General features: G+C 38.3%; 1 long non-coding RNA gene across 4 annotated transcripts; it reads right to left on the bottom strand.

The window, feature by feature from the left end:
- Window positions 1-13,401: 13,401 nt before the first annotated feature.
- On the bottom strand, window positions 13,402-21,598 carry LOC135313172 (uncharacterized). Of its 4 annotated transcripts, XR_010372795.1 has the most exons (5): window positions 21,215-21,598; window positions 18,582-18,690; window positions 15,789-15,849; window positions 15,054-15,231; window positions 13,402-13,486 (listed from the first exon to the last, which is right to left on the bottom strand). It is a non-coding gene; the product is annotated as an uncharacterized LOC135313172 (long non-coding RNA). The 4 variants fall into 4 exon arrangements; XR_010372796.1 differs by having other exon boundaries at window positions 15,054-15,198; window positions 18,582-21,598; XR_010372794.1 differs by having other exon boundaries at window positions 18,582-21,598.
- Between the last annotated feature and the right edge of the window lie 900 nt (window positions 21,599-22,498).

Below are 22,498 nucleotides of genomic sequence, written 5' to 3' on the forward strand. Positions count from 1 at the left end.
TGCTATTCCTTTTCATAATTCAGTTTCTCAGTTTTCTTCAGTGTTTTTCTAAACAGAATTTTAAATGCCCAGACTATTGATTCAATTGATTCTATTGGCTATTTCATGCCAACCTGCATTTAGATGATAGGAGGTGAGTATGTCAGAGTTAATTTCATTTTCAGCACACTTACTCTGTGGCTGAGCAGTAGGAAGGGAGAAGAACAGACGTAATTATAAAAAATTAGTTCTAATTTTGGGTTTCATTTTCTTGTCTCGAAGCATGAGATTTATTCTTTTACAATATGCATTTTCCACCTTCATGAGTTTTGCTCTTTGCCTTCCTTTTGTCCATTGGTGCTTAAAAAAGTGTACTGTTTTTAGCTTGTTTCTGACGTGATTGCACTGATACCATTGTTATTTCTGAAAAATGTGGAAATCAGTGAATCCAACAATAAATTACATTTTTATATTTTTGTATTTAGGTTACGCTTTTACCTAATACCCATTTAAGTGCTGTATAACTAAACAGAGTAATCATCTAGAATTCCACAAAGCAAGACGACTCATTTTTCTTTTCAGTATACCAAGGCTTCTTTATATGAGCAATAATTTCCCTCTTCATTCCTCCTCTTTTCCTCACTCTCCTCAAACATATACTAAGCCATGAAGTGAGCACTGAGATACACAGAAAGTAAGAATGCTAGGCAGCACTGAGATTGCAGACTAGTCATAGGACTGCATATGACTTAAGACAAGTGAAAATTTTTAACATTTTATTAGAAGAAAAAACCTCTATAAAAACTGGAGAAAATACTGATGTTGAGTTTGCTAGATTGTTAAAAATGTTTATCAAAAGTGTGCAGAAGGAGCAGAGACTCTCTCCCATTGCTATTAGACAAATGCAAATTTGAATGAACGAGGCAGACAGCTTGTACAAAGAAGAGTTGATAGTGTTCTGGTAAATGCTGTACGACAAATACTGCCTAACCAGATATATTTCAAAAATGGCTATGTTTTTATTCAAAGACAGAAGAATTTAGAAATCCAAAGAAAAGGAAAAAAAATCAGTGAACCAAAGTACTGTGCTGCACTGTCAGTAGCAAAATGAAGAAAAGTGGCAGATGCTATCAGAAACTGTAAAGAACTGCCTCTGATCCCAGGTTAACTCGCACAGACATAGTTCAGGAGCTACTAAAATAGTTTTCACTGTTGTGATGCCAAGACACCTTTACCAGTAAGATCGAATAGTGTGGCCAGCTTGAAGCAGTTAGCATTTCTCTTATAAGCACCCAAACGGGGACAGTCCATCACTGTTTCACATCGCGGCATGTCAGGGTTAACTCTTTTTTGCTCACAGGTATTACCACTTTCAGAGAGAAGCGCCTATGCTCTGGTGTTCTTGAAATTGTTGAGGAAGAGCTGCCTAAATTATTTTGCCTTTCACTAGAATAATGTAGACATACTAAATACTTCTAAGTGCTTTTTAAAAACAATTTTGCATAGAGACCACGTTATGTGTAATACACTCATATCTAACCTGATTTTAGTTAACATCTCTGTTAATTTCAGGTAGAAAATGTGGACATTCTCAATATATTTCATGTTCAGTTTACTTCAATATTGTATTTGGTAAGCATCTCACTCATTTGGAGCAACTGTGTGAAACTGAACCATCAGAATTCATCCCAAGTGTCTTTTGAACTTCTGTAACTAAGTAAAATGAAAGAGATAATGTCAAAATATTTTGAAATAACCAATAAATCTGGTGTGGAAAATAATACACCCACATGGAAAAATTATCCAAGTCTTTTCATAATATAAAAAACACATTTTGTATAGTAAAGTTTCTAACTAAAAGCACAAAGTTTAAAATTACAGTTGTTATAGGCAAACAATTGTCAAAGTAATTAACTAATCTGTGTTTTGTAAACCAACTATTTGTCTTGATAATGATACAGTCATAACAATACGACTGATTCTGTTTGCACATCAACAGTAGCCTATGCCCAAGTAGCAAAGTAATAGGGAAGAACTCAGGCATAGGCTTTACTCCCATTCCTGCATTATTACAGGAATGTCCCTATTGTTATAAGAGAGGAACAAGTACACATCCAAACTAACAGTGGGTGTAGACGCTGTACTCTAAAATCTGGATCTAAGTAGAACCAGGAAGAAAAGACCCTACAAGAATAAACAGCCCCATTCCCTTTATGGAAAGGAAACTAAGCGCACAGGATGAGTGGTTGGGAACTTGTAAAGTACAATCAAGCGGGTAATTATAGATGTAGCCTATATGACACGTAAGATGTGCAATGCAGTTTGACCACACGGACCACAAAAAGAAAGTAGGGAGCTATGCAGTATTATTTTCCCTTGTAGACAACTGTTAGAGTGTAAACGTAAGTCAGACCTGGCCTTCTCAAATGGCTGCACCAGGAAGTGAGAATAACCATAGCATCATCCACGGGAAAAATGCAGGGGAAACAGAGCGGACTACGTACAAGGGGAGGCAGTGTGAGGGTGTGCTGGCTCTGGTCACAAGGTCATTTGCTGGTAGCAACAAACATCACAGTAGTCTTGATGCAGCTGGCTGTTGCCATGTACTCAGAGCTAAAAAACCCCTACCTCACACAGCCCCTGTATTTTTAAAATGTGGACTAACTCCGTTAGGAAATAAAAGGTTATAAGCAGTTTAAAGTATCACTCTCAAAAGTTAATTTTTATAAAACAAAAAATAAGTATAAATAACATTACAAAGCAAAGCTTGAACAAAGGCTATGGAGAATGAAAAAACCCATCACTTTCTATTTGCTCTGAGTGTCTTCACCTTGCAATAAAGAATATTGGACACAATTCTAATATAACTTCATTTGAAGATAACTGCAGGCACTTTTTATCTATCTTGTTTGCGACATCGGTCTGGTTATGGGAAATTCATCCGTGTTTTACCTCAAAGCACCTGCTAATTTGGACCCAGAAAGAATATAAATTGTATAATTATTCCCTTTATGACTTTTACACACTGGATAGCGTCCACAGCGTAATGGAGAACAATGGCAATACTTCCCATGCTTTAAATGTGGTTTTCTTCACTTCAGAATAACAATTTAAGTGTGAACAGTAGAAAGGTGAATAAGGCCAATGACCAGTAACAGAAATTGTGCCCAAACAGATACCTTTTTATTAAGAAACTTTAAAAGTCAAACAAGAAGACTCCTGAATACCTGATGCTGCTGATGTAACAGTGATTAAGTGTGTAACTCACCTTTATTCTGTTTCAAGAATCTGTCACGGGGCCTCAGAGCACTGGAGGGACACTTTTTGGTGTGGAGTTATTAAACCTAAAAAATGAGTAAATAAATAAAACCAGTAATCTGGCCTCTAGGAAAGCTGTAGTTACTTTAAATTGTCATGACTTTTCCTTTGGATGCACAAATCCAGAGTCCCCTTGTAGGTCCCTGCCTTAATCCAAGCTGGTGCGACTAATTTAAATCTTTTACCATTCATTTTTAAGGCACAAAATCCTATATAAAATATCATTAAAGAGACTGTCATCAATATAGTACTGCATGTGATTTCAACCACTCGACATAAATAAGGCTAGTACTTAAACACAAGAATGGGATTACATCCTATTCTTTGTACTTTTGTAGTCTGAACCCCTATTTAGCATATTCTGATAATTTGATGTTTAATAATAAGAATCCCACCCCTGCTGATCAGACCAGGAGCTGTTTAGTCTGAAGAAGAGGAGGCTGAGGGGAGACCTTATGGCTCTCTACAACTACCTGAAAGGAGGGTGTAGCGAGGCAGGGGTCGGACTCTTCTCCCTAGTAACAAGCGATAGGACGAGAGGAAATGGCCTCAAGCTGCGCCAGGGGAGGTTTAGGTTGGATATTAGGAAAAACTTCTTCACCAAAAGGGTTGTCAGGCATTGGAACAGGCTGCCCACGGAGGTGGTGGAGTCTCCATCCCTGGAGGCATTTAAAAGAAGGGTAGACGTGGTGCTTGAGGCTATGGTTTAGTGGTGGACTTGGCAGTGATAGGTTAGCGGTTGGACTCAATGATTTTAAGGGTCTTTTCCAACCTTAACGATTCTATGATTCTAATATGCAGCCGTCTGACCCAAGACACAACTACAGATAACTTCCAGAAACTAAGCAAAAATAACAACGACTAAACTCTGTCCTCCCAGTGTTAACACACCCAAATGATTCAGAAATACCTACGCAAGCAAATAATAAGGTAGCCTTCACTTCCATTCAGCCAAAGCCAAGGAAAAAATTATGAATTTTGGGTTTCTGTACCTCTTTGCAACTGAGGACCTGTTAGGAACACAAATGTGCTTCCATCACATCATAGGGTCTTTGGTGTCAGATGTGCAGGTTTGGATGAGAGCAGCAGAGCTCTGGTACACCTCTTCCCACGATTGTTTCTCTCCACGCCCACCACCTCCACCTAGACAGCAGGGCAGCTGCACACCATGGACGAGCCTGAAGCCAGCCTCCCAATCATTCACACAAGGACCTCTTTCCTTTTCAATTCATTACTGTCTATGGGAGTGGAAGAACTGGTGGTCAGTGAACATCAGGCCAGGACACAAACAGTGCAAGGACAGAGATCCAGGAAGGCTTCCAGGCTCTTCACTGCAAACCCACTAGTGATGGGCATGAGAGAGGGGCAAGGAGCACCCCTCCACAGCCTAACCCAGCTCTGCAAGTACGTTTGGAAAGCACACTGTGGACATGCTAGTTCACGCTACCAGATGAATCTCGAGTCTCTTCAAAGGTATTGGTGTGAAAGAGGTGCTTAACTCAATCTTAGGTTTTGATCAGGTAATTACTGCTTACAGGTATTTTACCAGATCAAAGGATTAAATTTGTCAGATTAGGATTGTGTTCTTCACAAAAATCACATATCTGTGCAAAGTTCATTTTCAACATCATGCTTCTTTCTTGACTCAATTATTACTTGGAAGCAAAACAAAAAATTAAATGCACAGTTTCACACTACACACTTGATATATACAAATGCATTTGTGTATTTGGTATTTAGATTGCACACACTGGTATAAATAATGCTTTAATCCAGTAATGACCAGGTTAAAAATCTGTTCATGAGAATGCAAAATAAAACCTGAAACCCTGTATTTGGTAGCATAAAGCTCCAGAATCTTTCTGGAACTTACAAATTTAATTGCCAACAAACATTAAATAAGACTACATTTTTTTATTAGCTATATCCCAATTACTTATTTTGGCAGAAATCTACGTGGACAGAGTCACCTTTCTCATGATCTGAAGTAACTGCACAAAGATTTGATGAATCTGAGGGCTATATGCTTTATTTGATACTGTAATCCTGAAATTTGTGGATAAATTTCTTACTAACAAAGGATCATGACCATTTCATTATATTTTTGTTTACCTAGAAATTTACTGTATTATTTTCTTGATTTTTAATAGAAATCAATCTTTTAAAATATATTCTGTGCTTCTCTTCTCCCTTCTGCTATAAGAATATTGTTAATTATTCCCGTTCTTGCATCCTCCTGGTCACTATCCTCTGAAATATTTATAGTGCAGAGATGATGCAAAAGAGGCAGGGGGGTGTGGGGGGGTAGTGGCAAATCTTCAGTTAGCATTAAGTTTTACAGCTCCATGAAAGGTATGTTTTTATGTGGGACATGAGAATAAGAGTGGGAAATGTGTGTTCCTATAAAGCTGTTTTGACATTCTGGGGTAGGTTTCAGACCACCATGTAAAATGTCAGACTACAGACTGTGTAAACTATCATAGCTCCACTGAAGTCAAATTGAGGTTACAGCAGCATGATTTTAATCTTGGCATTTTGTAGCCCAGCATGCTGCTGTAGTCTCATACAAAATCTTCATATATAATTTAACATTTCAAAGTGCTCTTTTTTTCCCCTGTATTTTGACTGACAAACAACAACTTGCTCACTGCATGTTCTGTTGTATGCTGGACTTTTCCCTCTTTCTGCTGTGTGGATAAAAGCACATTTGTTTTTAATGCTACACACACTGCACTGTTTCTGCCATTATCTTTACGCAACACTTTTTTTTTTTTTTGGACTGTGAGCAAACATGTCCCCCCTCTTAAGCAGTTCCCTGGATCAGTATTTGTTTGCTAATGAACTGAGTGCGATGAATTATATGAATAGCTTCCTCTGCTATCAGAATGTACTCTGGATCTTAATGACAGTTCCTTATCAACAGTTCCAATTACCAACGAATCCCTAATTCGTTCTTCTTTGTCTGCCCACATTTCACAACACTTAGCCAGTTGTCACAACATCCTAAGAAAAGCCTTTATTGATCATTCCCTTTTTTGATACGTAATCTTCTTGTGTCTCTTTTTTACAACAGCTTATGTCTACATTTTTTTCATCTCCATATGTAAGAATATGATAAATGTGGTCACCCACTGCTGCCCTAATATGACAGTCTGCCTGTTACTATCCCTGTCACCTTTGGAAACTAGAACAATGATCGCCTCCTGCAAGCTACAACAAACTGTAAACTGAAATCAAAACTTTAATGAAAAATATTATACATAAGCCACAACTGAGATTTTCCTGCTAATGAATATTTAATATCATTTGTACAGTGTTATTCACATACACTGATATGAGAATTGGGAACTTCCCAGTTCTGGTAGTCAAAGATAACAAAGTAACACTTCCTCTGCTGTTCTGGCACATGGGGCCACATGTATTCCTGCAAGGTCCTCACTTGGGCGTGGCTTTTCAGAAGATCCTTTGGGAGTTCAGCACCCCGAAGTTTACAGGTAGAATACTTTCAAGGAAGCAGATTTGTACACTAAATAGGGTTACTTTGTTTATGGACATTTTGAGAGAACCCTGGCATGTTTACCTTACATTATTTTTTTCCCCAAAACTTTCTAGGGCAGTTTTTTTCAGCAGTGAAAAAAAATTTCTTCCATATTCTGTGGAACAGGTATGAAGGAAAAAATTGGTTGAACTTAATAATGGGTCTCCACGCAGCTCCATTTATTGCAGTAATTTTTTTTTGTGGTCTGCCCCAAATAAGGTTCCAAGGCTTCTAAAAATTCTGAAGAAATAATTGTCTAAGGTGCTTTATGCAATTAATGCTGTTTTCCCTCAAAGGACTATGCCAATATAAAGCATGTTTTGTTTTGTTTAAAAAGATGATTGCTACAGAAAAGCCTCCTGTACCCTTTTCTTCCCTGAAAAGCAGATGGTGTGTTAATGCATAAAACATACAAAACTGCATCTCAGAGTGTAGTTTCAGACTATGCTCAGTATGCAGGCTCTTTAAATTAAAATGTTAGTATACAAGCCTTTAGATCTTTCATCTCTCATCTTTCTTCCATCAACAAGAAGTACACGTTAGTAGAAGACAAAACAGAAATTTAAAATCTATGCCGTCTAGCATCTCATTTTGTTTTTAGCAGCATCACCCAGACCAGAGTGACAAAAATCTAGATCAGATCATTAGGAGTCACTCCTGTAGTTTTTTTAATTAAATATAAAGCAAAGTTTTAGAGCAGCAGTAACAAAAATTAAAACAAGAACTCAGCAAAGAGAGATCACATGGAAGCGTTAAGCTTCATACTTCCCATTTCAAAAACATTACATTCATCAGCTTTCACTGTGATTTAAATATACATGTTGTGATATGCATACCCACTGCTGTGCAAGCACCTCTCTAGGCAGAACTGGTACTTGCAAAACCCTTGGTCTAGACGACGCAGTGCTTAAGGCAGTGATGCGAGCGTAAGGACTCACAGCATGTATCCTAGATGGAGAACATGAATATCAGAGCTCAGCTGGCTGGAGCTAACATGAACCAGGCTTTGGTGAGTCAAGATGCAGGTTACCATGCCACATCCTTGGAGAACACAGGAAGACAGGATACACAGGAGATACTGCTGTGCATGTCTGGTCCAGATTGCCTTGTCAGGAAGAAGAGGCATATGAGGCCTTCTTCATACATCTGGAGAGCGCTTTGCATGCTTCCAACCTCAGCTCTTCCACAGCTCTGTGACAGACAGGGACTCATGCTGGCAAGAAATGAAAAGATGATTTGACTCAAGGTCACAAACTGAGGGACAAGCAGGACACGGACTAAAAGAGCTCCCATCAAAAATGTGTTTGCAGACCACCTCCTTGCAAAGTAATACTCTTCTTTCCCTTTGGAGCAAGAGGGATATTAACTCACCAAGCACTTCTTTCTTCCCTAAAGGACTTCTCAAACTGGAATAGAAAGAAGAGGGAGTACCAAATGATCAGATGTATCCTGCAAGCTCAGGACTGGAAAAAAAAGAGGACTGCTAGCTTTGGTGACTATGCAAACAGTTAAGAAATCAATAGCATGCTCTCTATTAACATATGCTCCCAGAATGGAAAGAGTAATGGCTAGATGCAAAAATGTGCATTATTCATGGAATGCAGGTGTCAGGGTTTGTTTTTTTTTTTCCTTTAGTAATGTAGGTAGTTTTCTTTCTCTTTTAGGGACTGCAGCAATCATCAATGCAAAAAGTTTAATAGCTTTCAGACAAATTTTTTTTAACCAGTCTCTTCACTGTCATGCCCCATCACTCAAATCTGACCTTTAAATTGAGCCTACAAACCCACTCAAGCCATAGTTCCAAATAGATGTGTTATCCTCAGGGGCTGAGTCAATAAAAAAACAGAAAACCAAAGTATACCTTAGAGGAGCTATCTATTCTGGTAAGAATTGGTTTAAATATGAATCTCTCCTTCTAGGAAAAGCTAGAAGAATAATCAATTCTTACTAAAAGAAGAAATCCTAAGAGTCCACAGTTCCAGAAAGAAATCCTATCAATTGACACAATTGCACCGTAGATGAAAATTTTAAATAACAGCAAAACATTATCTGTCTGTCAGAGCTACAGGATGACAAATGCCCATGCCACAAGTGAGATGCCTCTCAGCAGAAACCTAACTGCTTTAACAAGACATTTAGAATGCTTTACAAGCAGGACACTACTGCAGCAGAATGGCATTGCCATCTACTACTGCAAATAGCCACTTTTCTTTCTGTTATCTACCAAAACAAGAGCCCTATGCCTTCAATCCGAGACGCATAAACATGGTCTGGCTAGTTATGAATGCTATTTCCTGTAACCTAGCACATTTCTTCAAATTCCCTCCTGTGCAGCACCTCTGCATACAGCTGAAACTATGTTTTTTCCGAATATCATTCAATGTGGACAGGTATCAACCTCTCAAACATGAGCTGATGTTTCTTACACCCCTGTTTCAGTAAGACCACTGTAAATTTCAGTGCCGAGGAGCACGTTGTTTTGTTCTGTCTCTAGCCACACAGATTCCTGGTCCACTAGTAATAAAAATACCAAATACACCCTGTACTGGATGAATTACTCAGCTACATCACATAAAGTAGTGGATAGCATGAGAATTTTATGGCCAGAACATGGGGAAGTTTTCTTGTTCTATTTTCTTCCAGTGTCTAGAATACTTCACTCAAATTTCATTTAGGCCACCAGCGCCAAAAACCTGCAGAAGAGTATAGGCACCTAAGTACTAAAGAGCACTTCTGAAGCAGGATGCCTATTTGCCATCCAACACCATAAGTGCCTTGGGTTTTCACAGTAAAATTACTTGGATATCTATGGTGGCATTCCTAACACAAAGTTCCTGAGCAACCTGAGCAGTAGCCAGCTAACAAAGTCCAATGCAGACATTCCTCTGCCTGCTTGCGTAAGCCTGCTCTAGCATGCAAACTCTGGAAGAGGCACCGGTTTGAGAGCTACAGAAAACGTTACGTGCTTCAGTGGATGCGACTTACACCTCTCACTTCAAGGTCATGCTTCTCCCAGGAAGATTAAGTCTTTCTCCACTGCTGTTCTGGACAGTATAAAAACCAACGGGTCACTGAATACATGTCAACTATGCATAACCACAAGAACCCTTTTCTGCTTTTCAGTACTGCTTTTCTATTTCCATGTGCAATGTGCTTCTGGTTGTTAGGGTCAACTGAACTGAATAAAAATATTCAAGAATATGTAGCAACGGGATATTTTAACAGAAACTTTGCTTACGCTTTGTGCTAAAGCCCATGTTCCAACTGTATTAACACAAAATAATTCCATAATTAATAGTTACTATGAACAGAGGTATAATTTTAACAAGATTTGGCTATTTAAAGAAATATTTCAATGCTGACTTCATATTTATTAAACTAAAAGCTTTTTCTCTTTTTTCCTTTATGTTTTATTCATAAGATCCCCTTTTGCTTTTTCAGTTTAAATAAAGAACTGTGATTATCTGTAAAACTGATTGCTTAAAGTAATTAATCATTTTCCTTATGAAATTTCCTGGATAAATTAAGGATCTTATAATTGAAGGGTTTTCTCTTGTGTAAATGGAACATGCTGAGAGCATAGACTGAGAAATAAATGTACTGCCCAGACCCCTAGAGCTGTTTCTTTTTTATTCTTTTACTAGAACTAATAGCTGTCTGACAGCAGTGCAAGAAAGTATTGTTTTTAATTAACAGAAATATATTGATATCTTCTTAATAATACTATTTTTTTTAAAAAGAAAAAGTTTAGCTTATTTGTTGTAAATTAATCTAATAACAACATTACTCTTGTACTCAGAGTTCATATTCAGCATGTAGACCAATCACAAACATGGAACATAAACTGATGTTTACTTACAGGTACCTCAGCAAACCTAAGCTGCAATTGCAGTGGCTTGCTCAGACTTACACCAATCTGCGTAATTTAAAGGCAGGAACCATATCCAAAACTCCAGATTACAGGCAGTCATATAACCAAAAGACTCTACATTTTCTCCTAGGCAAAGGCAAATACTACATGGTATCAGATGACCGCGTGGAAGGAAAAAGGCAGGCCATAAGAAAACCCTAAAACATTAAAAAGCCAGGATGTACATGTGCATGTATATGTATGCTTAAGCATGCTAAGAAAATGTAAATTATGAGACTGTTAAAATGAATAGGAGACCAAAACTTGTCTGCTCCTTGAGCTCATTAAGAAACAGGATTCTCTCCAAAATTCTCATTGATAAACAGTAGTGAGAAACGTTAGACACTGAAAAATATGGAAATGGGTAAGATTTTAAAAACAATAGGAAAGAGTCAGAAGTGGGTAAGCAAGAAGACGTGGCAGGCAATTTATGCAACCCCACTGGAATAAATGCTTGTAATAGTGAGGGAATGGTTGGATTCAAGCGCCATGGGACAGAAAAAGATTACAGATTTAATGGCAGTTTAACAAGAGTACAATTGTAATAAAGGATTGTTTGTACTGATGTTTGATACTAATTCAATTCTACTCAGAAAAAAAGTCTCATTTCCTTATATTTGCTTCTTAGAGGGTTGACTGCAGCTCAGAAAATTTTCTTTGAGTGAATGGGCTGTGCAGTTCTTATTTACAGTTGTGAAACATTATATCTAACAGGTTCATCAGAAAAACCTGCAATTAATATATTATTACTGATTTAGACTTTGAAGCCAAATACTCAATTCCTGCCAAGCTACCCTACAGGTAACACGGGTAAAAAGAGCTTCAGAAATTCACAGAACTGAACTCTGAAATAATGTTATAAACAGCCCATTGCCAAGAAGGCAAAAACACCTGCATCTTTGGGCTATGTGAGTTTCTAGTGCTCTGACTTAACTAACAGTCCGAGTTACTCAGTGTCCAAGAGGGAGAAGAAAATACAATTATTCATTCCTGCACAGGCTACCATAATCTATGTTTTTTTCTCTGCAAGGACATCCTTTGTCCAGATGGTTTGTGTAACAGCTCAATATAAAATGTAGTATTTTGGCTTTGTGTAGGAAGCTTTACGACTGAAGGTCAGTATCATCAGAATCAAGGTAATTTCACAGGCTAAGTAATATCAGAGTCAGAAAAAGCAGACAAATTAGAAGAACTAATTAAAACCGTTGTTGCAAATTCACTTGGACCTTATGAGATTATTAAACAATTTATAAAATTCATTATTATTACAGTCTATGGCACTTCCTTGGCCATGGCTAGATGCAGAACCACTGGAATATTGAGCTACCGTAAAGCCCCCTTTCCTGCAGCGGTGAATATGAGCAGGGACCATAGAGGAGTTACACGGTTACACTCAAGGGGCTCGCCTCCCTTGTCTCACAAAGACTTCAGTGAGGCCAGGCTTTCTCTGACAGTCCACGTGTGGTCAATATTTTTAGGCTATGGACCACACAAATGCAGAGACAACCAAGCCCGGATTAAACAAATTAACATAACTGACTGCAGCATACCACAGCAATCTTCCTGGTATAATACAGTCCTGCTCTCAAAAGAGTTACCAGAGTTAAACAAACGCTAATGTTAATGAACGTTAGTGTAATGAACGTTAATGTTCAGCTCTTACAACTTGAGAAAGCTTGAGAAATGCTTCCTACGTGAACAAAGGTGGCAAAAAAAAGCTGTGATTACTCCATCTTGCTCCTTCAGAGGAAGGAAAAAGAAAACAAAGCAACATCTCAACTGTATCCTAAATTTCAGCTTGCTTCCTCAGCAACTCTAAGTCAGATTTCTCTTCAGTCACAACCTTATGCTCAAGTTTTCCTACTGCATCATTACAGAGCTCCTCAAACCGCCAAGAGCCTCCCCGGATCTCCTCAGCCAGCACTGCGGGGCCGGGTAAGCGAGCCGGGGCCCCTCGGCAGAAGGCTGAAAGGCGACAGCCGCTGACCCCCGCCCCTGCAGAGGGGCCGCTCCCACCCTGCGCCCGCAGCCCGGCGGCGGCGGCCATGGCCCCGCGCGCGCCCCGGCGCCTCAGCGTGGGCCGCTCTGATTGGCCCGGGCGGCCGGCAGCCCTGCGGAGGCGGTGCAGGCCGTGCCCAGCCCCCCCCGCCGGCGGCGGCCCCACAAGATGGCGCCGGGGGAGGGGAGCGGCGCGCGCCGGCCGCAGCTACCCACCCGGTGGGGGAACTGTCTGTGCCCGCCTGCACAGCGAGTTCCCAGTACAAGTATTCCGAAAATAGGACTAGAAACTTACTTTTTCAGTATTATGTTCAAGTAATTTTCCTACAGTGAGAGTGTCGAGGCAGACATTTAAGAAACGTGTTTGAGGATCTGCATATCTTCAGTGGCTAAGATTTCTTAAAAGAACTTAAGAGAGCTAGTAAAAGTTTTAAAAGTGCTAAAGCGCTTTACTTCGATTGCATGCTGTTCTGATCTGCATTTTCTGTTGTCCTTCCTGCCAAGAACCATCAGCAGCTTTATTTCTTTAGGTGAAATATGGAGAGGAGTATTAAAGGTCTAATTTCTATTAATTGCAACGAGAATTGAATTCTTATGGGTATTCCAGGTTTGGGTATATTCGTCTCAGTTCCCAAACTGCAAAACAGGGATAACCTGCCTTGGTTTTACTGGAATTTTGAGAGCTTTAAGTATTGGGGAATTGCTTAGCTGAAGACAGTATACGAGTGTTACCGACAGACTACCTGAAAACACAAAGTAGAAAAGGAACAAACTGTTACCGAAATAGCATGAGGAAAACCACGTGCTACTATATGATTTTTTTTCATGATCACTCTAATGATAAAAAGATAAGAAAACTTTTACTGTTAAAACAAAAGCTGCTCAAAGTTTATACACAGGAGAAAAGGCCAGCCAAGATATTTCAACATGGGCTCAGCATTTTAAGATCTCCTCTTTTGTTCTCTTTGCATAATAAAGATAGATTTCCATAATTTAAATGGAGAAAGACGTATAGGTTACCATTTAAGTTTACATTATGCCAAAATACTTCTTGATTCTTAGAGAGTTAAGTCTTTATTAATACTATAAGCATCAAAACAACTTTATTAAGTGCGCACCATTGTACAAGGCTGCATGCCAAAACTTGTAAAATGTCAGTGTTCTGTTTTTCCTGGAACCTTATAATTAATTCATCATCAGAATAGCTTTGGGGCCCTATTCTGATCCATTTTCTAAACAGTGTTACCAAGAAATTATGTTCTGTGCTTCTGTTTATTTAAAGAATATCACAGCTAAATTTACAACAAGCAAACTAGTTAAAGGAAAGCCTTTGGGGGAATGTAGTAAATTAAAAATGAAAACACAATGAGAGGAATATGGAATTTACAACCAGAAGAATCTCATAAAGGAGTGTACATTTGGAGATTTATATAAATCAGATACAGCTTCTGTAAATACTTCCAGCATAATAAATGAATGATTGCTGAACTCAAAGACTAAGTTATGTTACCATATCCTGCCTGACTGCTCCATCCTGTTATAATCGGAGGCTCCTATGCAGTGAGAGGATTTTGTTTGTTACTGCAATGAAGTAACATGAAAAATCAGAAAGAGATTTATCTTCAGTTACTGACAAAGGGCCTGGCCCAAAAACACTGAAGGTGATAATTACCTTTCCAAATATCTCAAGGGCTTTGATTCAGAGATAAGTTATATTTTAGTGCAGATTACTTACAAGTCCTTGATGGCCAATATCAATGAAGTTGCCTTTACTTACATTTGGGAAAAATATGTTTCCAAAGTCAATTCAACATTATGAGGAAAATGTGTATGAATAAAAAGAAGTCAATAAGATTACAGCAGATATAAAATAAGTCCTTGTCTTTCAAAAATGTTAGAAAGGTTATTTTAGTAATCTTCTTTAAATGGCAAAATTATACATTCTGGATATTATCTTTGACTGCCAGTAGTAAAATTTCTATTTGGAAAGAAGCAAGATTATAAGAAAAAGAACATAAGTAACTAGGGGGGGAAAATGCAGTTTTTCCCATAATGTATTCCTGCAGGAGATTTGATTCTACAAGCTGCCCTGCTCCTAGTATCTATATAAAGACTAGATGCTTGCTTCCAGTTCCACAGTACTGTTGCAAAACTTGAGTTGCAGTTATAGTCAGGACTTCAGTGAAGACAGCATAGTAGACTGGTCAGCTGGAGGACAGTCAGTGCTTCAAAAGCATCATGGATAAAAAGAACATAAATGCTATGAGGAGAAAGACACAACAGGGCAGCAGGAGCTCACCAGTTACATACGATTTAAACATTTGGATGTATCTCTCGCTTGTGTTGTACTGATGTCTCTGAAGTGTGCTTCCTACAATTTTCCTCTCCTCCCTTCTGCATGTCTTGTGACTTCAAGTGCACAGTGTGCTTCCTATTCTTTCCTTGCTCTGCTGAACTTAAGAAGCAACAAGAGAAAACCCTGTTGAGACTAAGGCAAATTGAAAGGATGTCAGTAGTCGCTTGAATCTTCTCACAGATCTTCAGCAGCCCCTAACCTGACACCCTCGTATATGCATTAAAAACTCTGAAGGAAATATTAACGGGAGAATGGGTCTGGAAGCAGCATGTTGCAAAAGCAGTAATGGGCAGTATATTGCAACAGAGCTACATACAGAAGCAAAATCAGGCTTGCAATGGTAACATAACGCCTCCAGGCTTTTCACAGGAAAATTGCTATAAACCACTTCGTGATTCCCAGTTGGCCAAAAAAATGCACCATGATTTTGCTAAATCAGTTGTATTATATTTCAGATGCAATGGTTCATTCTTCTCAATGGTACGTTTGTTCAGCTAATTCTTAGCTGTAAGCAGCAGGAAAAGCACATGCACCCCCCACAGGAAAGAAAAATTCAAGATAGCTATGGCCATCCATTGCTCTAGATCCCAACACAAACCTGAAGAGCCAAGTCTGTGTTTCCCTGGCACAAATTATACGAGGATTTGCTGCCATTTTCTAGAAGACAGAAACACCCCACCTGTACTTACCTTTCCCTGTTCTTTTTATCAGTGACAGGAAAGGTAGCTCTTTGACAATGCTCTGCTGCTCCTAAATTCACAGAAAATTCCATTTAGTGGAGTGATTCAAGACATCCTTAACCAATCAGCATATCAAATTATTACTAAAAAAAAAGACAACAAGTTTTAGTAGGAAGGTTGCAGCCAGTCCTAAGTGGCTACCTTTAAAATACTATTCTTGGTAAGTTCCACGGGCAAAATTGTGCCTTGTTTCCTTGCTCCTACTTGGGGTCTCTCAGGCTTCTGGATGCTCCTTTCCCTGATATGTGTTTGGCCCATGCATGGAGGGCACTGACAACTACAGAGCATGTTTCTGGCAAAGGAAAATTTTTTTGACAGTTGCTGACTTAAGGGCGATGGTGATGTCTGATTTATGACCTTTATAATCTTTTTTTCCTTTGAATGCTTCTCATTGTTGAGGTTTTTTTTTTCTTTTTCTTCTTCTTTCACTCTATCTCCACATTTGACCTTACAGTCACTTTGTGCAGTCTTGGATGGCCTTCTCACAGGCCATCAAAAATTAGCCATTTCTCACCAAACTGACAAAACAACCTACCAAAAGCCCAAGCAGTGTCTTATGGACGTTTTTATTTCTAGGGTACAAACTACCGGAACTAGAAATCATTTACACCAATTAATCTTTCGGGGCCACGTCCTGCGATGTTAAGCTATCTTGACGCTGCAGGACTTTTGAGTATTTGTGGGATGCTCCAGACTATTTGGACATGTGAATAAGTATTCATGAAAAAGACAGAGTTTACTACTGTATATTTTGCTTTATTCAGAAGATTTCAATAGATTCTCTCTTTCTCATCCCATACATTAGATAAGTACTTGAAATAATGTCAAAGCTCAGCCACCTGTTACTGGCATGATGAAGAAATTGTTAGAATATGCTGAGAAGTCACATTAGATTATTAGAATGGTCCTTTTATAACTGTGAATACAGAGGCTTCGTCAACCTGATGAATTCCTGAGTGTGAGAAAATGTTAGTGGAGATAATCCTCTTCCAGCTACCTTACTGTTAAAGGTGAAGGATCATTTGGAGACTGATGCCCAAAGAATTCTGTGTCCATTTTCCTTTGAATTACACAGCAACAGAACACGATCTATAAGCAAGCTAACAAACACAAATAGCACCCTTAATGGATATTTCATACTTAAGTGGAAAATGCTAGTCAGTTTTCCCCCAAGTAAATAAAGCATCTTAAATCTTAGCACATATTTGCTTTTTTATTGTTGTATTCTTTACTATAGGGATTCTGCCGCCTTGTAATTTCAACTACTAAGCAGATAAACTAGAAGACAACAACCACACTGGTCAGATACTTAATTCGTTAAAGAAAAAAAAAAATAATAATTTGACCGCATAAAGGCTTATATGCTGCAGTTTATGCATCTTAAAATATGTGTGCTTTCGGTTTCAGAATTACAGATTTCAAGAAGAAGGAACAGTACCAAGGAAAGGAAGGAAGACCAACAGCAAGTATTTTGCCAGACAGGTTTTTGGAAGAATAATATAGCTAGCTGTCTGCTCTCAGTGTGTACATATAAGAGAAATAACAGTAAAGGCAGTTACTCTGTGAATTTCTCAGATTCTAATTTGGTTGAAAAATGTCAAAATTATAAGGATATGGTAATATCCAACTATTCTGTTCATACTATGAGAATATATGGAACTTCTAACATTGTAAACTGTGGTTAGTTTAGGAGTAACATCTTACAAAAGTATCACAGAATTGTATTAGTTTTTTTAATTTCAGAATTATATAATTGTTACTTCTGTATTTTTATTTTCCATCATGCTTATATAAACAAATTTTCTATGTCACTAGGTTGTACTAGATATCATTTGAAATACACTTTTTAATATTAAACATCTTTTTTGCAATACAGTTTATTAAATGCTAGAATGCTGCACTGTACAAATACCGTATTGTACTGTGATGGAAAACGACAGAAAAAAACAATTTAGTGAACAATCAAGATTTGAAAAAAAACAACCCAAAACCAGAGAACACAAGGGGAGCACTTTCTTTGGTCTGTTACAGGGTTATCAACATTCCTTTATCCTATCAGGGTCTTCATATAATCAAGAGCCACAGAACACAGAGAAGAGGGAGTGAAGAGGGAGTGAAGAGGAAGCTTTGAAAGCTGTTGATGGCTAAACTCTAGCGTGGCTCCCAAGCCATTCTGCTACTGCACCGTGGCACGGGGCTGATGACTTGGGTCACAGCACTGGCGAGAGCGGCACGTGGTCTGTGGTGCTTCCCACAGCCTGGGTACAGATCAGCGTCTACCAGGAAGCACGTCCCCAGAGCTGGTCATGTAATACAATCCTAACTTAGCAACTGTATTTGAACTGCTTGAGAATTGTATGCAGTTCAGTCTTGCGTGAGGAATTTTAGGTTTTCTTCTCCTGCGGGAGTTGATTTCAGCACGGACATCATCTCAATGGTCTTTCCAGAACACCAACAGCCTATGCTATAGTCTACAGTTGGTACATTTCTATGAAACCTGTCCTTCCTGCAGCGGCTCCTGGTTCTACCTAATAGTTGACTCAGGAATACACATTATTTTCCAATATCAAACTATGTGTGGTTTTATATACTAAAAACTGTTTAAGTTCCTGCTGTAAATTGCGACACCTGCTACTATAACATTAAGTGGATTGTGCCTGAAAAACTATTTGGCTCCTGAAGCAACTGGTTGAAGCTAATAAATTTTGTTTTGTGATTTAAGTGGAAAACTAATACACTTACCATTTTTTTTGGCCTGAAGAAAATATTTCCGTGATTCGTTTTATTTCCATAGCGGTGTTGAGGACACAATGCCATTCTATCCATCGTCAGCTATTAGATCTAATTGGATCTAAGAAAAAGAACAGCGATGGAGGTAGAAAAAGAAAACAATAAGAAAACACATCTTTGAGGTGCTAACTTAACATTTTTTCTTTCTGCAACCTTTTCTGGTTTATTTCTCTTTTATGGCCCTGAAAGCACAGTTATTTTGCTGTGTAAAACCCTGTCTAAGATAGTAAGGGAGGATAACAGAGGGCATTTTATTGTGCTGCTAAATCTATTCCACATTTTAGGGAAATGCATGAGTGCACATTTAATTTTAAGCAAGACAGGAAATTCATATAAGTCTTGTCACGTTAAAAGAGGGTATTTTAGACGAGCACCTTTGTAAAGAATTGCTGTGAATTGCCAGTATGACCCCGTGACCCTAATATTTCCCAGGTATACAAGCAAAACACTGTTCTGTAAGGAGACATCTCTGTACAGCACTGATGAGAAAACTGCTGTGTACATTTCCGCTGTCTGCACTTCAGAAGGAGCAAAAGAAAACTGAAGAGGTCTCAGAAACACGCTTCAGGAATGAGCTGAGCTCTGGAAATCATGTTAGTCCTCAAGTTAAGAGGATACCTGTTCTGTAAATCCCTGCTTAGGAAGATCTTTCCATCTAGCAAAGTAGAACATGAGCTAACAGTAAGATATGGAAGCTAAGAAAATGCAGTATAAAACCAGAACTGGAATTCTAGATTTAATTAATTCTAATTTAAATTTGATAGGTTCTAAGATAAGAAATTCGACAGGAAGGAAAATATCGACTAAACAATGTAACAGGTCATTGCATGGAATAATTTCTATGAGAACTTTTAACAGTGTTTTTTTTTTTCGTTTGGCTTGTTCATTTGGTTTTTTTATTGTTTTGTTGTTGTTGTTTTGGTTTTTTTTAAACAAATCTATTGAAACAGATGGGAAAATAACTTTTAGGCACCTAGCAGTACACCATATAGAAAAATAATAAGGTCAGACGAAAAAATAGCTTGGGTGTTTTCACCCAATACCCAGTTCTAATATCAACAACAGTATGTTGAACACAGAGTTCCCTTTTCAGTTAAGTACATATTTATAAGCCCACTATTGGGATTCATAAGTTAGAAGACTGAGCCAGGAAAAGCTTAAGCCTGCTAATACAACAGGACAAAAAGGGCTTGATTTGAAAGTGTCTTTTGTTGGGAAATCCTTAATTTTAAGGCATTTCCGGAGTTTCTTCTTTTCCACGTTCAAAACTTCTCTTTGCATGAGAAATTTGTTAAAATATAGACACGTAAGTAGCAGGAATATATATGATCAATGTATTAAAAGTATGCTCTGAGTGCTGCTTACACTTTTCATCTCTTTCTAGCAGAAATCTGAATTTATATTATTCTTTTTAAACCAATTTTGTAACTGATTCTCTTAAATAGAGAATATTTTACCCATGGGTTTCTGAGACTTGTTTTGGTTCAGTGATCTACACTACTACATTGCACAGTGGGGTTTTTACCAACAGGATACTATTTCCATGGTAAAAGAAGACATGCGTTAAGGTTTGGCCTTGTAAACTGATATTAGCCTGTTGATAGTGTGTACCTGATTACCCTGTACTGAGGCTCGATTAAGTCCACAAAACAAGGTATTTGTGCCATGAGGCCTCAGGAGCTGAGCCAAGACACAGCACAGGAGCATCCACAGGGCACCGCGACCTGGTTGTGGCTGCAGGGTGGAGTACCCAGCCATGCCTTCCGGTGCTGCCAAGCAAGCTGTCCGGTACTTCCAGGTGAGCGTTGTCACCAGCAAAGCACGGATGCCTTCTGCACCCACCACAGACGTATATACAAACTTCTAAGGACACAGAAACATTTTATGGAAACTATGAAAAACTAGACTTAAGACCTGTTGTAATTCCAGCTAAATACCTGTGCCGAGTAAGAGAAAATAAATGGTATTTTATGTACTCATTAAAATTACTGTTTCAATTTAGTAGTGGCTTAAGGTAGCCAACTGGTTTTAGGTAAAGTTAGCTGCTGACCTTTTTGAAATACATCTTTTTAAAATCCACTCTTTTTGTTTCATTAAGTAAATATTATAAATAATTGTAAAGGACTTCTGGACTCCCTCAGATGTAGAGCCATATAGGAATATTACAAATACAGTAATATTGTGAAAACAACAGATGCTTTCTCCATAAATAGTGTAGGGGCTAAAAATAAAAGTTGTCAAATAAAATGGATATTTTCTCTTAGTCATATATGGCATTTTCAGTTGATTACAACTAAAAATCAATGAAATTCTAACAAATGAACGATTTGTTTACTTGCTGTAAGTATATGTGTTCTCTTCCTGTGTAATATGTCATTTTTCCCCTAAGTATACTGTTATTTTGTGATAAATCCCTAGTCAGAAGACTGAAGCACCTCATATAATGTTAGCAAAACAGTAGTTTTAGAAAATATCACCACAAAATTTCTTGACTTTTAGTCTATGCATAAAAATGATTTATTTCCTGAAAATACTCTGTATATTGTAGATACCAATTTTGAATTTTATCAATTTACATGACACACCTGTTGCAGTGAAAAGGAGAAACAACTTAGTGTACGTTTCTGAGGTATCAGTTAAAGTTTATGCAGGCCTGTCAGAAGAGCCACCCAGAATTTCACTCATCAGCATGAGCCCATTGGATTCATCAGAAGCCTTCATTGACAGATCAGCTCTTTTAATTTTTAACCTCCAGCTGTAATTACCGACATTCGGCTTGTGCCAGCACTAAGAAGCTCTAAACCATGAAGATTGGTCGTTGGCACAATTAAGAATTCGGAAAAGCGTGGCAAATGGTAAATCATTAAAACTGGACAGCAAAAGCAAACACCAGACATTATTGAAACATTCTGAAGCTGCTCCTTAGCCGTAAATTGTGAAAAATCTAGAATCTAGATTTTGAACTGTCAAAACCCGTGTTTGTTTTCACCATGGTTCACAGAGTTAAGTGAATCCCAGACATCTGAACAGATTTTCTTTGCTGAGCCTGCAAATTTTAGATGATTCAGTCTGAAAGATACTTACCACGTTATCATTTTTCACTCCAGCATACATGCCTTTATTAACCAAAAGCCTAGGGGCTTCACACTCTCACAAGAAAAAATGTTGCATACAGAACTAATCATTATCAGTTACAGGATAAATGCATGCACAATATCCAGAGGCTGATGTTACCTTTCAAACTCAAAGAAATTCATACTGCAGATTGAACAGTACCTTGTTAATTCATGCTTTTGTCCCACAGTATTCAAATATACAAAGCAGTTCTCAAATATCGCTGCATAAAGCCAGCACATTAAGCTCTTCAGGTTTGTAATCTTAATTCCCTAATGACCTACACTGTAATTGCCAGCAGTATAAGATGTGTAGCACCCCTTACTAGCCTGTACTTATCACTGCTATTCCAAGTAGTACAGTGTCCCTGAAGGCTGCTGCTCTCCTATGCCGATGTAAGAGAAACAGAAGAAAGCCATCAGTAGTTAGGGCAGTACTTTGAGCCTCAAGAGACCTGATTTTGGGACCTGATTTGAGTGTGCATGTTCTGCGTGTGATTTCCAGTGAACTGCTACATTGCTAAAATTCTTAAATCTAGTAAAATCAAATCTCTGACCATTCTGCAGAGCAGCTGGTTTTGCTAGAAGAGCTTGTTGGTTCCTGCAGCAAGCATGCATAGATTGCCAATGATGTGATAATTTCTGGGTAACGGGTGATGCTTACAGAGCTGAGCTCAATCCTTTCCTAGGGCAGAAGACAACCAATATGAGACTGTTGAGAACACTGATATGTTCATTTGATATTGACAGACTGAA

The sequence above is a fragment of the Phalacrocorax carbo genome, chromosome 4 (genome assembly GCF_963921805.1).
Source record: "Phalacrocorax carbo chromosome 4, bPhaCar2.1, whole genome shotgun sequence".
Lineage (NCBI taxonomy): Eukaryota > Metazoa > Chordata > Aves > Suliformes > Phalacrocoracidae > Phalacrocorax > Phalacrocorax carbo.